Raw genomic sequence first — 14,712 nt, forward strand, 5'->3', positions numbered from 1 at the left:
TGGAGAAGAAGTGTACTGGTGCTGATATTTAAGAATAAGGGGGATGTGCAGGACTGCAGTAACTACAGGGGGATAAAATTGATGAGCCACAGCATGAAGTTATGAGAAAGAGTAGTGGAAGCTCAGTTAAGAAGTGAGGGGATGATTAGTGAGCACCAGGATGGTTTTACGCCAAGAAAGAGCACCACAGATGAGATGTTTGCTTCTGATGGAGAAGTAGAGAGAAGGCCAGAAGGAGTTGCATTGCATCTTTGTGGACGTGGAGAAAGCATATGACAGGGTGACTCGAAAGGAGCTGTGGTATAAGGAAGTCGGGAGTGGCAGAGAAGTAAACACTTTCCTCTTCTACGAACTTTTGTCATCTGTGTAATTTTTTTTTTTTACTCTGTATTTAAAGCAACCATGGGTTTGTGAAAGGCGCTCAATAAATGTAACTTAATAATAATAATAATAAGTACGTAAGAGTTGTACAGGATATGTACGAGGGAAGTGTGACAGTGGTGAGGTCTGCGGTAGGAGTGACGGAGGTGGGATTACATCAGGGCTCGGCTCTGAGCCCTTTCTTATTTGCATTGGTGATGGACAGGTTGATATACGAGATTAAACAGGAGTTCCTGTGGTCTATGATGTTTGCTGATGACATTGCGATCTGTAGCGATAGTAGGGAGCAGGTTGGGGAGACCCTGGAGAGGTGGAGATATGCTCTAGAGAGGAGAGGAATGAAGGTCAGTAGGACCACCAAGACAGAATACATGTGTGTAAATGAGAGGGAGGTCAGTGGAATGGTGAGGATGCAGTGAGTAGAGTTGGCAAAGGTGGATGAGTTTAAATACTTGGCATCAACAGTACAGAGTAATGGGGATTGTGGAAGAGAGGTGAAGAAGAGAGTGCAAGCAGGGTGGAGTGGGTGGAGAAGAGTGTCAGGAGTGATTTGTGACAGACGGGTATCAGCAAGAGTGAAAGGGAAGGTCTACAGGACGGTAGTAAGACCAGCTATGTTATATGGGCTGGAGATGGTGGCACTGACCAGAAAGCAGGAGACAGAGCTGGAGGTGTCAGAGTTAGAGATGTTAAGATTTGCATTGGGTGTGATGAGGATGTTCAGGATTAGAAATGAGGACATTAGAGGATCAGCTCAAGTTGGACAGTTTGGAGACAAGTCAGAGAGGCAGGATTGCGTTGGTTTGGACATGTGCAGAGCAGAGATGCTGGGCATATTGGGAGAAGGGTGCTAAGGATAGAGCTGCCAGGTAAGAGGAACAGAGGAAGGCCTAAGAGAAGTTTTATGGATGTGGTGAGAGATCACATGCAGGTGATGGGTGTAACAGAGCAAGACGCGTAGGACAGGAAGAGATGGAAGAAGATGATCCGCTGTGGCGACCCCTAATGGGAGCAGCCAAAAGAAGAAGAAGAAGGGAATACGCTAACAGGAGCTTGGTCAGGTCTGAGGGGCACCTAATGGGGTATTTCAAGTGGAAGTGCCACAACTGCCCATAAGCAAGTGGCCAAGTTCAATGTGTATGAAGATGATGATGATGATGATGATGATAGAGCCCAGGGCCCACCTGATGATTGGCAGCAGAGACCTTAACGGGGTTTCTGTAGACCCTGCACAACACAGGTAAGAGTAGTAGCTGTTAGGCAAGGATCTTCACTTTCATAAGAAGGTTTGATGTCCTTTGCTTCTTTTATTTTCTTGTTCTGCACTCTGTTCACAGTCAAAGATTTATCTTATTGCTGTACCCGTAGCTAAAAGGCACCATGCTTTGACATTTAATGTTGATTTCTTGTATTTTGAACAGTAAGAACTGAATACTGTAGTAACTATGGTTGTTTTTTCTATTTAATGTTGTGCTATTTGTTCACATTTTACTATCCTTCTTTAGTACATCAAATTACAAGGGAGGGGTCTAGGCCTTGTTTGTTTGACCCTCTTTTGGGGCAAAAAAGAACCGTATAAAGAAGATTTTTCAAAAGCCAAACACTCATTTTGTTGGAAACAGAAAGCAGTACGTTGATTTATAAGTCCTTACCAATCCCGATTGATAACCCTGATTCTAACACCCCTGTGGAATCTGTGAACATTCATGCAGGTGTCAGGGGAGTCTGTCCTCTGACTGCTTGTTCGTTTGCTTGGAATATTGGCTGACTAAATTGTTTCAGGTGTGTAGTATGCTGCGTTTGATTTGTCTCCGTTTGAGTATAAGGGGGGGGCACAAGAGGTGCAGATGCCCAGAGGCACACCACAGTGTCTTAATCCGGCCTACTCACGAAACCTCCACGTGTCTATATTGGATTGCCTGTCACTACTCCATGTGTACTACAAACGCAATTTGGGAGAAATAAAGTTGTTGTGAAATTCCCAAGCTTTAATCTCGGATCTTTTCGAATCCGAACGCACAGTAAACTCGGGCAGAATTCAAATAACGGAACGGGAGGATCGAGCAACTTACACGGCAACCTGCGTGAAAGTAAACGGGGAAAGTGGAACCGCATGACGGGTGTACGGGAGGCGCGCCGTCACCGTCAACACTGGAGCACGACTCTCTTTTCTCTTTCTCCCTTCTCAATTTCACTTTCATTGACACTCTCGCTCCTTGTCTTCTTCACTCCTCTTTTCCCCTGATCCATCGCCCTCAATATGTTCTTCTCGTCTTCCTAACATTCCGGCCCACGTCCTGTTCCACTTTCCTTCCTGTTCTCTCCCACCCCGCTTTATGCTCCTGTTGCTCACCGACTCTCGTCCGTATTCTCCTCCTCCTCGCCACTTTTTCACTTCTTCCTCGGCTCCCTTTTGTCACTGAAAGTGCAGACACGCGCCTCGTATGACAACCCGAGTAGTCCGCGGGAGAAATCAAAGAGCAAAACGAGACATCAACGAGCGACTCGAAAGAAAGAAAGAAGGCGCTCTGGTGCGGATCTTCTAGCAAACACTGCCATCTACTGGACGGAAGGAGGATTATATTGAATTATATTACATTAGACCAGGAGCTACTGTGGCTGCAAGTTTTCATTTTAACTCTTTTCTTAATTAGTGACCAGTTTTTTCTGCTAATTAACTATTTCCCTTTATTTTAATGGACTTTTCTTGAGACTCTGACTGCTTAAATTGATTCTTTTTCCTTAAACGGCACCTAAACATAAACTTGATGTGAAGTGAGCCAACAGATGAGCAACTAAGTTGGGGCCTCAAACCTCAACCAGTTTCTTAATTTGAACCCAATTTTCATTGCTAATTAAACCCGTTATTTAATTCCATAGTGCTCATTCTGCCATGGCAGACATTTCCAAAACTGTCGATTTTCTTTTTTAAGAGCGCTGTCAAAATGTTTTGTGGACATGAGCAGATCAACATTACTGAGGAGGCCTTCACCTTTCTTTATTTTCAGTTATTGTGTGATGGATGCAGGTTGTTGTTTATGTGTTTGTGCACTTTGTGTCTTAATATTGTTTGGTTGCTAATTAAGGAAAAAAGAAATAAGTCTTAAGATGTGCTTCAATTAAAATTAAGGCAAAGAGTTAATTAGCAGCAAAATCAGGTCACTAATTAAGAAAAGGGTTAGAATGAAAACCTGCAGTCACAATAGCTCTCCAGGACCGGAGTTGGAGACCACTGCATTAGATAAACTTTATTCTTCTCATGAAGAAATTCAAATACATACAGTAGCAGAAATGTAAAAAACAATGATACAGACTCGATGGACAGACAATGCAGCCAATTACTTCCTTAGAAGGCTGGTGTCCTTCAACACCTGCAATAAGATGCTGCAGATGTTCTATCAGACGGTTGTGGCGAGTGCCCTCTTCTACGTGGTGGTGTGCTGGGGAGGCAGCATAAAAAAGAGGGACGCCTCATGCCTGGACAAACTGGTGAGGAAGTCAGGCCCTATTGTAGGCATGGAGCTGGACAGTTTGACATCTGTGGCAGAGCGACGGGCGCTGAGCAGGCTCCTGTCAATCATGGAGAATCCACTGCATCCACTAAATAGGATCATCTCCAGACAGAGGAGCAGCTTCAGCGACAGACTGCTGTCACCGTCCTGCTCCACTGACAGACTGAGAAGATCGTTCCTCCCTCACACTATGTGACTCTTCAATTCCACCCGGGGGGTAAACGTTAACATTATACAAAGTTATTGTCTGTCTGTTATACCTGCATTGTTATCACTCTTTAATTTAATATTGTTTTTATCAGTATGCTGCTGCTGGAGTATTATGTGAATTTCCCCTTGGGATTAATAAAGTATCTATCTATCTATCTATCTATCTATCTATCTATCTATCTATCTATCTATCTATCTATCTATCTATCTATCTATCTATCTATCTATCTATCTATCTATCTATACAAATAAACTTAATGAGTACATTGGGTGTAAGCCCTGAATTTACTGATTGCAGTGGGAAAAACCCCCAGAGACACTTCTTAGCATACCATGATGGAATGAGCCTCCTGAAGAGGATAGAGAGTATTTTTCATGATGTCCTCCAATTTTTCCCCCATCCATCACAGCTTCCAGTGTGTCCAGCGTTGGCCCTGTGAATGGCGCAGGCTTTCCTACTAAGTTTTCTCAGGTGTTGTGCTTCTTTTGAGCCCAGGTTGCTTCCCTGGGACACTGAAATGTACAATACCACACTGGCTATTATGGACTGGTAGAACATTTCTGGCAGCTTTCTGCACACATCAAAAGACCTGAGAGTCTCCTTAGCAAGTCCATTCTGCTCTGGCCCTTCTTGTCCAGATTCACTGTGTCGTCAGACCAATCCAGTTTGATGCTCATGTGAACCCCTAGGTACCTGTAGCTCGGCACTACGTCAATGTCCTCCTCCAGGATGGTGACAGGTCTCAGAGGTTTCTTGGTACACAGGAAGTCCACCATCAGTTCATTTGTGCTGCTGATGTTGAGTTGCAGGTTGTCAATCCTTGTGGTATAGCGGGTCCAAAGCTCATGTCAAAAGGGACAGTTTTTAAAATAAATAATCGCCGCACTCACGGCTTAGTGAGGGGGCGCAGTGGTGTGTGGCCGAGCAGTTCCCGGGGAGTTCGTGATGCAGGCGGTTCTCACTTAAGTGTGCAGGTCAGGAGTCGTCCACATCCGGAATTGTTCCCAGGAGCTGCTGATTGCCACAGCTGATCCACGTCCCCGTGATATATAGAAGCGCGAGGTGGCTAGTAGGGGAGGAAAAAAAAGGATAGAGAAAAGAAAGACGAAGGTTGCAGGGAAGAAGGCAGGAAGCAGTGAGGAGAAAGTGTGTGTGAGTGTGTGTGTGTGTGTGAGTGAGTGAGATCAAGCAAGCGCAGGCTCGCTCTGTATACAAGCAGCTGGGAGAGACGAGCCCAAGTGGGGTGTTTGGGCGGCACCCAAGTGGAGACGGTAGTGGTCGCCCCTGCTGAGTATTTGTTTGGAGCAGGAGTGACCGGGAGAAGGTTGGCTCACCGCAGCGAAAGCAGTGGGAGTCGGAGATTGGGAATAGAAGCCCCAGTGTGAGTGTCCTGGTCTCTGGGAAGCCCAAGTCTCGGTCTGGGTGAGCAGAACCGGAGCCAGGGATCGGAAGGCCACCAGACCGGATCTACGAAGAAGGTCAGCTGCAGGTAGGGCGAGTCCCCTGTTGCAAAGCCTGATGGGAGAAGCAGGGGAGCCGCCAGGTAAAAAGAAGGCACCAGGCTTTGTTTTTAAAGAGACTGTTTCCAGCCGTTGTTTTAACTTCGTCATTGTTTTTTTTTAAAGGATTTTTTTCTATTGGATTTTAATCTCCACTTTTCACCTCTGTTTTTATGGATTATTTATTTAAAGATATGAAGCACTGCACTATTTATTTGAACACTGTTTTGTTGGTTTTAAAATAAAAAGCACTCGACACTTTTACACCATCCCCTTGTTTCATTGTTATTCCTCACTGCCAAGCTCATCGGTGATATTACCAACGGTGTCAGATTCAAGGGCTCCCGGAAAGTTAATGGGAGCGTGGAGCAAACCCGCATTGTCACAATCCTGCACCACAAGACAAAAGCCTCCTTCCAGTACTGTGGCTCATTTCCATTATTAATGCAGTCTATGACGGAAGAGTCAGCTTAAACTGTTTGTAGATGGCAAGTACTGGTGTTGTGGTGGAAGTCTGTTGTGTAGAGGGGTGAACAGGAGGGGAGACAGGACAGTTCCCTGAGGTGCTCCAGTGTTACACACCACCATTTCCTGAAACACAGTCCCTCAGCCTCTCAATCTGCTGTCTGTTGGTCATGTAGTCCATCATGCAGGAGATTCTGGGATCATGAAGTTTCAAAGTCTTTGAGCATTTCTTCAGTTAATGAGGCAGAATGGTGTTAAAAGCACTGGAAAAGTCAAAGAACCTGAGTCTGACTGTAATGCTGGCTTGGTCCAACTGGGAGTAGACTCTGTGGAGTGTGGAGATGAGAGCATCTGGCACTTGTATGTTATAACTCCGCCACTCAACATAGATAGTGCTTCTCCATTTAAAAAAAAATAATTAAAAATCAAATGTTATGTATTGTGGGCTGCACGGTGGCGCAGTGGTAGCGCTGCTGCCTTGCAGTTAGGAGACCCGGGTTCGCTTCCCGGGTCCTCCCTGCGTGGAGTTTGCATGTTCTCCCCGTGTCTGCGTGGGTTTCCTCCCACAGTCCAAAGACATGCTGGTTAGGTGGATTGGCGATTCTAAATTGGCCCTAGTGTGTGCTTGGTGTGTGGGTGTGTTTGTGTGTGTCCTGCGGTGGGTTGGCACCCTGCCTGGGATTGGTTCCTGCCTTGTGCCCTGTGTTGGCTGGGATTGGCTCCAGCAGACCCCCGTGACCCTGTGTTCGGATTCAGCGGGTTGGAAAATGGATGGATGGATGGATGAAATATTCTTTTGTTTTTCTTGTTATCCTTTTGCTGAACAGTCTGCATTAAAACTTAAAACTGATTAAAGAATCTGAATGAAAAGCTTTTAAAAACAACTAAATATTTCAATTAAGGTCAAAATTGAAATCCATTTTTTTCTGTACACCACTCAATCCTTTCATTTGTATTGAATGAGTGTACGGCAAGTTTAGAACACATGGAGGGTGAGGATCAAATACGCTCTCTCCGCTATAAATGTAACGTTCTTTCTTTGCCAAATATGAACCTTATCCATCCATCCATTCATTATCCAACCTGCTATATCCTAACTACAAGGTCACGGGGGTCTGCTGGAGCCAATTCCAGCCAACACAGGGCACACTGTAAAAAATGTGTTGTTGGATCAACGTAAATAAATTACTTCACAAGGTAACAAGCAATTTCATTGATTTCTTTCAAATTTTAAAAATGCATTTGAGTAAACTTAATTCATTTGAGTTTTCAAAAACTTGAATAAAAGCAAAAAGTGTATTTAGCTCAAACCAAATTTCTTTAAAAACTCAAATTAACTGCGGTGGGCTGGCGCCCTGCCCGGGGTTTGTTTCCTGCCTTGCTCCCTGTGTTGGCTGGGATTGGCTCCAGCAGACCCCCGTCACCCTGTAGTTAGGATATAGCGGGTTGGATAATGGATGGATGAACTCAAATTAAAATTTTTGTCCATTATTGTATTCACTGTAATGCCAACTTAAATTCTTAATTGGACTCAACTAAATATGTTCTTTATATTGGTGTTGAATTCACTGTTTGTTACGGTGAAATTGTTTTTAATAAAACAAACCACAACAATGTTTTGCTTTAAACAATGGAAGCAAATTTATTTTAAAATTAGTGTTACATTTTGTACAGTGCATGTTTTTAAACTGATCTAATGGTGGTAAATGTTACTGCACCAGCTATAGCAAAACTCTTTTAGATTTATTACTGAATATTTGCAACACAAAAATCAATTTTTTGGTCATTCCTTGAACATGTTTTTTCTGTAAATATTCAGAACAAACATTTCACAAAAAATACATATATATACATATTAAATACACAATATATTTTATAAGCTTTTCACAAAAAATGTTTATAAATTTTACAAAAAATATCTATTTGAAATAATTATATATACATATATTAAATACACTTTATATTTTGAACATTACATAACATTATATAGTATACATAAAAAATATATATACATATATTGTGACTATATATATAGTCACAAATTCGAGGCAGAGTCATATAAATGTTTGGGGCAGCCACCCATATAATTTGGTTTCCTGGCTGCAAAGTTGCTTTTCAAAATAAAAAAGCACTGATGTGCACAAAACCGAGTCCAAACAGAACTGAGGGAACAGGGAAAAGGTGGAGGCTTTTAAAGGGGGAGACAGGAAGTGAAGTCAAAGGGGTCGGGCTCATGTAGGTCTTCTGCCATTGGTGCGGGCCTGGACGTGACATCACAGGGGGCGGAGCAGGCAAGGTCTCCAAAGTGATTTTTTGCTTTAGACCACTGATTCCCAAAGTGGTCTATATGGACCCCCAGGGGTCGATTTTGACTTGCAGGGGGTCTATGTCAGCAAGAAAAAAAAATTGGGGGTGCACGAGATGTAAATGGTGGTCCACGTGAGCGGACACAAGTTTTCATATCAGCAGTAACGCATCGCACGCGTACTCGCAGTGAATAACACTTGTCCAGACCTGTACCAAAGCTTTGCATGGACTTGCTCGGACTTTGATTCATCTATTATAAATAAGAGTGTTGGAGACAAATGCTGTTCATTAGCTTTCTGAGTTTTGAGAAGAAAAGTGCCTTGAAAATACGTTCAAAAATATAAATACGTACAAGTCAAAGTGAATCAAAATCATCTTCTTTAGGAGTGCCCAAGAAAAGTAAGTACAAGATTTTATACATATTTTTGTATTCGCTCTGATTGCATAGAGCCGTAGATGCTGATCACGACTTTAGATAAAGTTGATTTTTCCTAAATTCCTAAAAAAACATTTTCTAGAAATATTTCTGTAAGCTATTTTCGCGGACATTTCAACATTTTAAAAATATTTTTAAAATATTTGTGTGCTGTCTGGGCAGGAATAAATTTTGAATTGCTCTGTCTTATGTTTAAATAGCTTTTTTTATATACAGTATTTATATTTTATATTGACTATAAATTTATATTTTGTGTCTTTTCAATAAAGGTATGAATAAAAATTGTACATGTTTTTCTTTTTTTTTTTTTTTTACAATTGTCCACTCTACAAAAAAGCAGCACTGTCAGTTGTCAAAAACACATTTGAAGTTAATAAGTTTAGGAAAATTCAATATTAAGCAGGCAGGGGGTCTATGGAAATCGGTAAGTGGTCTACGGGGCAAAAAAGTTTGGGAACCTCTGCTTTAGACTAAATAGAAGAAGTTACATTAAGCAACAGCAAGGTTTTTCAATTTGAAGTAAGGCAAAAAATTACATTAGGTGAACAAACATATTAATATAGTTCATTACAACTACTAAAATTACCTTAAATCAAAAATAGCCCTTTTTCTCTTTTTAGAGTACACAAGGCAGGGAACAAAACCCCAGGCAGGGCGCCAGCTGCACCACAGAACCTTATGTGTGTGTAAAGAATGCTGATGTGATATGAAACATAACCAGCAGTCAAAGTGCATGCTGGCTGGCAATTGAATAGTAAGCTATGTAAGGCGGTGGGTTTGTAATCATCAGGACTACTCAGAATAATCTCGTCAGGTTAATTGAGGTTAAATGTGTTTAGTCCTTCATGCGCAGTGAGTAAATAACATGCACCCTGTGTTTCCATGGCCACTTCAAGCCCCTGAAGATTTGTGGTGTGAGGGGCTGGGTGCTGCGTTACCGATTTGCATTGTTTTTAACACGTCTACAACTAATAACCAGATTAAAACTAAACTGACTCCTCGTTTATGAGGAAACGCTTCACAATGCAGTAATTTTACACTGAAAAAAATGGCATGTCAGATTAAAATAAAAAAATATGTACACCAGTTGCACATAATTGTTTTTATCAAAAATAATTTAATTATGCTTAAAGCACTAAATTATTATATTTTGAAACTACATGATATTTTTATATAAAATGAATTAACTTTTTCATTCTCTGTTAAATTAATTATGTTACGTTAAATAAATATGGCTCATGTCAATAAAGCAACACCACGCAGGGAGGACCCAGGAAGCTAGGCTGGGTCTCCTTACTGCAAGGCAGCAGCACTACCACTGCGCCACCGTGCTAGCCTTGATAAAACATTAAAAGAGAATACAAGAAAAACCGCAAAACGTTAGTCTGTGTGATTAAGTATTTTAAATGAATATCTGAATATTTCTCACTGTGTGTTTGTGTTTTTATTTTTTTAACTTTTATCTCACTAACCTTTTGCTCTTAACCAGCGACAATAACTCAAATGAACAACCTGTTGCTTCTTTGAAAGTCACATGACTTTACCCCCAAGTTATCCGTGATAAATCCGCTTGGTGCGTATTCATTTCTGGTGAGGACTAAATATAACTATTTTGACTTCTACCTAAATGACTGAAATTAGTATATTGCACATCCCATAAGATTCAAATTAAACATGATCGAGTTATGTTCAAAAGTGGAACATAAACAATACATGTGATATGAAATAAGTACATTCTTGTAAATGTAACAGCCTGCCATTTCCCTTTTTTTCAGTGTACCTGATGTGGTGTGCTACTTCTTTGGAAATTAATAGTTTCTTCAGATGCCTAACAACTAACAGCACTTACTTAAAGCACACCTTTCTTTGCACAAGTAACAGTTTCGTATACCTTATAGTATATAGGACAGAGCCAGTTATACTTCCATAGAAGGCTGGCGTCCTTCAACATCTGCAATAAGATGCTGCAGATGTTCTGTCAGACAGTTGTGGCGAGCGCCCTCTTCTACGTGGTGGTGTGCTGGGGAGGCAGCATTAAGAAGAGGGACGCCTCACGCCTGGACAAACTGGTGAGGAAGGCAGGATCTATTGTCGGCATGGAGCTGGACAGTTTGACATCTGTGGCAGAGCAACGGGCGCTGAGCAGACTCCTGTCAATCATGGAGAATCCACTGCATCCACTGAACAGGATCATCTCCAGACCGAGGAGCAGCTTCAGCAACAGACTGCTGTCACCGTCCTGCTCCACTTACACACTTAGAAGATCGTTCCTCCCCCAATCTATGCGACTCTTCAATTCCACACAGGGGGTTGGTAAACGTTAAAATCATACAAAGTTATTGTCTGTTTTTTTCTGCATTGTTATCAATCTTTAATTTAATATTGTTTTTTTTTTTTTTTTTTGTATCAGTATGCTGCTGCTGGAGTATGTGAATTTCTGCTTGGGATTAATAAAGTATCTATCTATCTATCTATCTATCTATCTATCTATCTATCTATCTATCTATCTATCTATCTATCTATCTATCTATCTATCTATCTATCTATCTATCTATCTATCTATCTATCTATCTATCTATCTAGTGTGGCACAGTGGTTATGGCTTTGGACTTCAAACCTAGAGGTTGTGAATTCAAGTCCCACTACTGACACTGTGTGACCATAGCGAGTGACTTCACCTGCCTGTCCGCCATCTGGAAAAAAAAAACATAACCAGTTGTATCTCTCAAATGCTCAAATGTTGTGATTCTAATTGGATATAAGCAACAGCCTAATAAGCAAATGTTTAAAAAATTGAAACACGCAAATTTGCGTACACTCCCAGTGAATACTTTGGAGATTCCAACTTATTTTCCTGTTTTGATAGAAATTTATATCTTTTTTATTTCAAGATATCATTAAATTAATTTAAAAATACAGCAAAGACATTAACATCATCATCATCATTCTCAGTCCTGTGCAATCCATTTTTAGATCACAGCCTGAGCCTGTCAATAGTATCTGGTGCAAGGCTGAGACCAGCGCTGGGCAGGATGCCAGTCCTTTGTTTGTCCTAATTATTGACTTTTATTGCTTTTGTAGCGAAGTGTATTTTGTGCTTTTTATTTTTTATAGCTTTTAGGTATAAACTTCCCAAAAAATCAATGATTCCTGATTATGGTTAGTAATAAACCAATCGTAAGTTGTAGTGTGGGCGCTGATTAATATTACGTCCACACAGACCGCATGGTAGATGCTTTAAGAGCATTCAGCTCTCCCCAAACCTTTTCTAATTTTATTTTATTTGACATGTGGAAACAGTCAAGTGTATAAGAATACATGTATATATATACAACCCCAAATCAGAAAAAGTTGGGACAGTGTGGAAAATGTGAATAAAAAAAGAAAAAAGCAAGTTATAAATTCTCCTCAAATTTTATTTCATTGCAGACAGTATGAACACAAAATAATTCATGTTTTTTTTTGTCAACATCATTTGATTTGTAAATAAATATCCATTCTTGCCATTCAGGCTTGCAACACATGTCAAAAAAAGTTTGGACAGTACAGCATTTACCACTTTGTACAGTTCCCCTGTCTTTTAACAACACTTTAAAGACGTTTAGGCATTGAAGAAATCAAGTGACTAAGTGTTGCAGGTGTTAGTTTGTCCCATTCTTCCTGCAAACAACGTTTTAGGTGCGCAACAGTACGGGGTCTTCGTGGACGCATTTTTCGTTTCAAAATGCGCCAAACATTCTCTATAGGAGACAAATCAGGGCTGCAGGCAGGCCAGTCAAGCATCCGCACCATCTTCTTACGCAGCCATACCTTTGTTATGCGCGCAGTATGTGGTTTGGCATTGTCTTGCTGAAATAAGCATGGGCGTCCCTGGAAAAGACGTCGTCTTGAAGGCAGCATTTGTTCCTCCAAAACTGAGATATACTTCTCAGCATTGATGGTGACATCACAGAAGTGCAAGTTACCTTTGCCGAAGGCACTGACACAACCCCATACCATGACAGACCCTGGCTTTTGGACTTGTATCTGGTAACAGTCTGGATGATCCTTTTCCTCTTTGGTCCACAGCACACATGGTCCATTTCTTCCAAAAAAGATGTGAAAAACCGATTCGTCTGACCACAATACACGTTTCCACTGCACAATGGACCATCCCAGATGCCTCCGAGCCCAGAGAAGTCGACGGCGCTTCTGGACACTATTTATGTAGGGCTTCCTTTTGGCACAGTACAGTTTTAGCTGGCATTTCCTAATGTAACTACGTACTGTAGTGCTTGAGAGTGACTTCCTGAAGCAGTCCTGAGCCCACGCAGTTATATCATTTATTGATGAATGACGGTTTTTAATGCAGTGCCGTCTGAGGGCTCGGAGATCACGGCCATTCAGTTTAGGCTTGCACCCTTGGCCTTTGCGCACGGTAATTTCTCCAGATTCCCTGATTCTTTTCACTATGTTTTGCACTGTAGAAGGAGAAATGCCCAAATCTCTTCCTATCTGTCTTTGAGAAACGTTTTTCTTCATCATTTCAAAGATTTTTGCCCGCACTTGGTGGCAAACTGGCGATCCTCTGCCCATCTTTGCTCCTAAAGGAGTAGGCCTTTCCTCGATGCTGCTTTTGTACTGAATCATGATTGCAATCACCTGTTAACATCACCAGTTTCAAATCACATCATTATTTAGTTATTATACCTCATTACTACCCCTTAATTGCCCCCATCCCAACTTTTTTTGGAATGTGTTGCAAGCCTGAATGGCAAGAATGGATATTTATTTACAAATCAAATGATGTTGACAAAACAAAACATGAATTATTTTGTGTTCATACTGTCTGCAATGAAATAAAATTTGAGGAGAATTTATAACTTGCTTTTTTTCTTTTTTTATTCACATTTTCCACATTGTCCCAACTTTTTCTGATTTGGGGTTGTATATATATATATATATATATATATATATATATATATATATATATATATATATATATATATAGTCCTATACAGTCCATATATACCCTGCGGTGGGCTGGCGCCCTGCCCGGGGTTTGATTCCTGCCTTGTGCCCTGTGTTGGCTGGGATTGGCTCCGGCAGACCCCTGTGACCCTGTAGTTAGTAGTTAGGATATAGCAGGTTGGATAACGAATGGATATATTTATATATATTCATGGCATTCCTAGTCTGAATCACAATCTGATTGTATGGGTGGTTACCTACCAGGTAACGCTTGTGGTTGGCCAGCAAGTCAGCTAACATCCGCCACGATGCCCTCAGTTGTGAGAAGCAGATCATAGAATGGTTGAAATAGTTTACTGTCAAATAATGCAAAGAGTACGCGACACGTGTTTCGGCCTAATTCTGGGCTCATCAGGCGTACACACTCACTGCACTCCCATATATATATATATATATATATATATATATATATATATATATATATATATATATATACAGTATACACACACAGTACTGTATATGCTTTTTGACTTCTTACATGTGGCTTTGTATGAGTTGCAACTGAAGTTTTATTAGAAAAAAGTTAGCATATATTCTTTTAGCGTAGTGCCTTGGCACTTTAATGCAATTCGGCTGGGTGTACGACATGGCCATGTCTATATTTTGAGTTTTATTTTTTATTTATATTTTCAGTTTATTTATTTTGTATTAATAGTTTGTGTTTGTATTAATTTGTAATCGATTTGATTTATTATTTAATAGTCATTGGCGAGAAGATGTTTGTATGACGCCTTTTTTTTGGTTCTAGAAACGTACGCCAATTATTTGTTGTTAAAAATATATGAGATTTAAAATTGGAATGTTTTTATTGTGCACAGCTATGTACATTATAAATATTTTTTCTGGTGAAATGTGTGTAATATATTGTAAATAGTTCTATATGTAATATGT

At 40.7% G+C, this 14,712-nt stretch overlaps 1 protein-coding gene across 1 annotated transcript in view; it reads right to left on the minus strand.

Annotated features, from left to right (window-relative positions):
• LOC114641707 (zinc finger protein OZF-like) overlaps nucleotides 1-2,860 on the minus strand; it is a 36,905-nt gene extending 34,045 nt beyond the window's left edge. Inside the window, exon 1 of the mRNA XM_028790732.2 lies at nucleotides 2,735-2,860. The gene's annotated coding sequence lies outside the window, so the exon portion shown is untranslated. The remainder of the gene's footprint in view (nucleotides 1-2,734) is intronic.
• Nucleotides 2,861-14,712: the final 11,852 nt, after the last annotated feature.

The sequence above is a fragment of the Erpetoichthys calabaricus genome, chromosome 5 (genome assembly GCF_900747795.2).
Source record: "Erpetoichthys calabaricus chromosome 5, fErpCal1.3, whole genome shotgun sequence".
Lineage (NCBI taxonomy): Eukaryota > Metazoa > Chordata > Cladistia > Polypteriformes > Polypteridae > Erpetoichthys > Erpetoichthys calabaricus.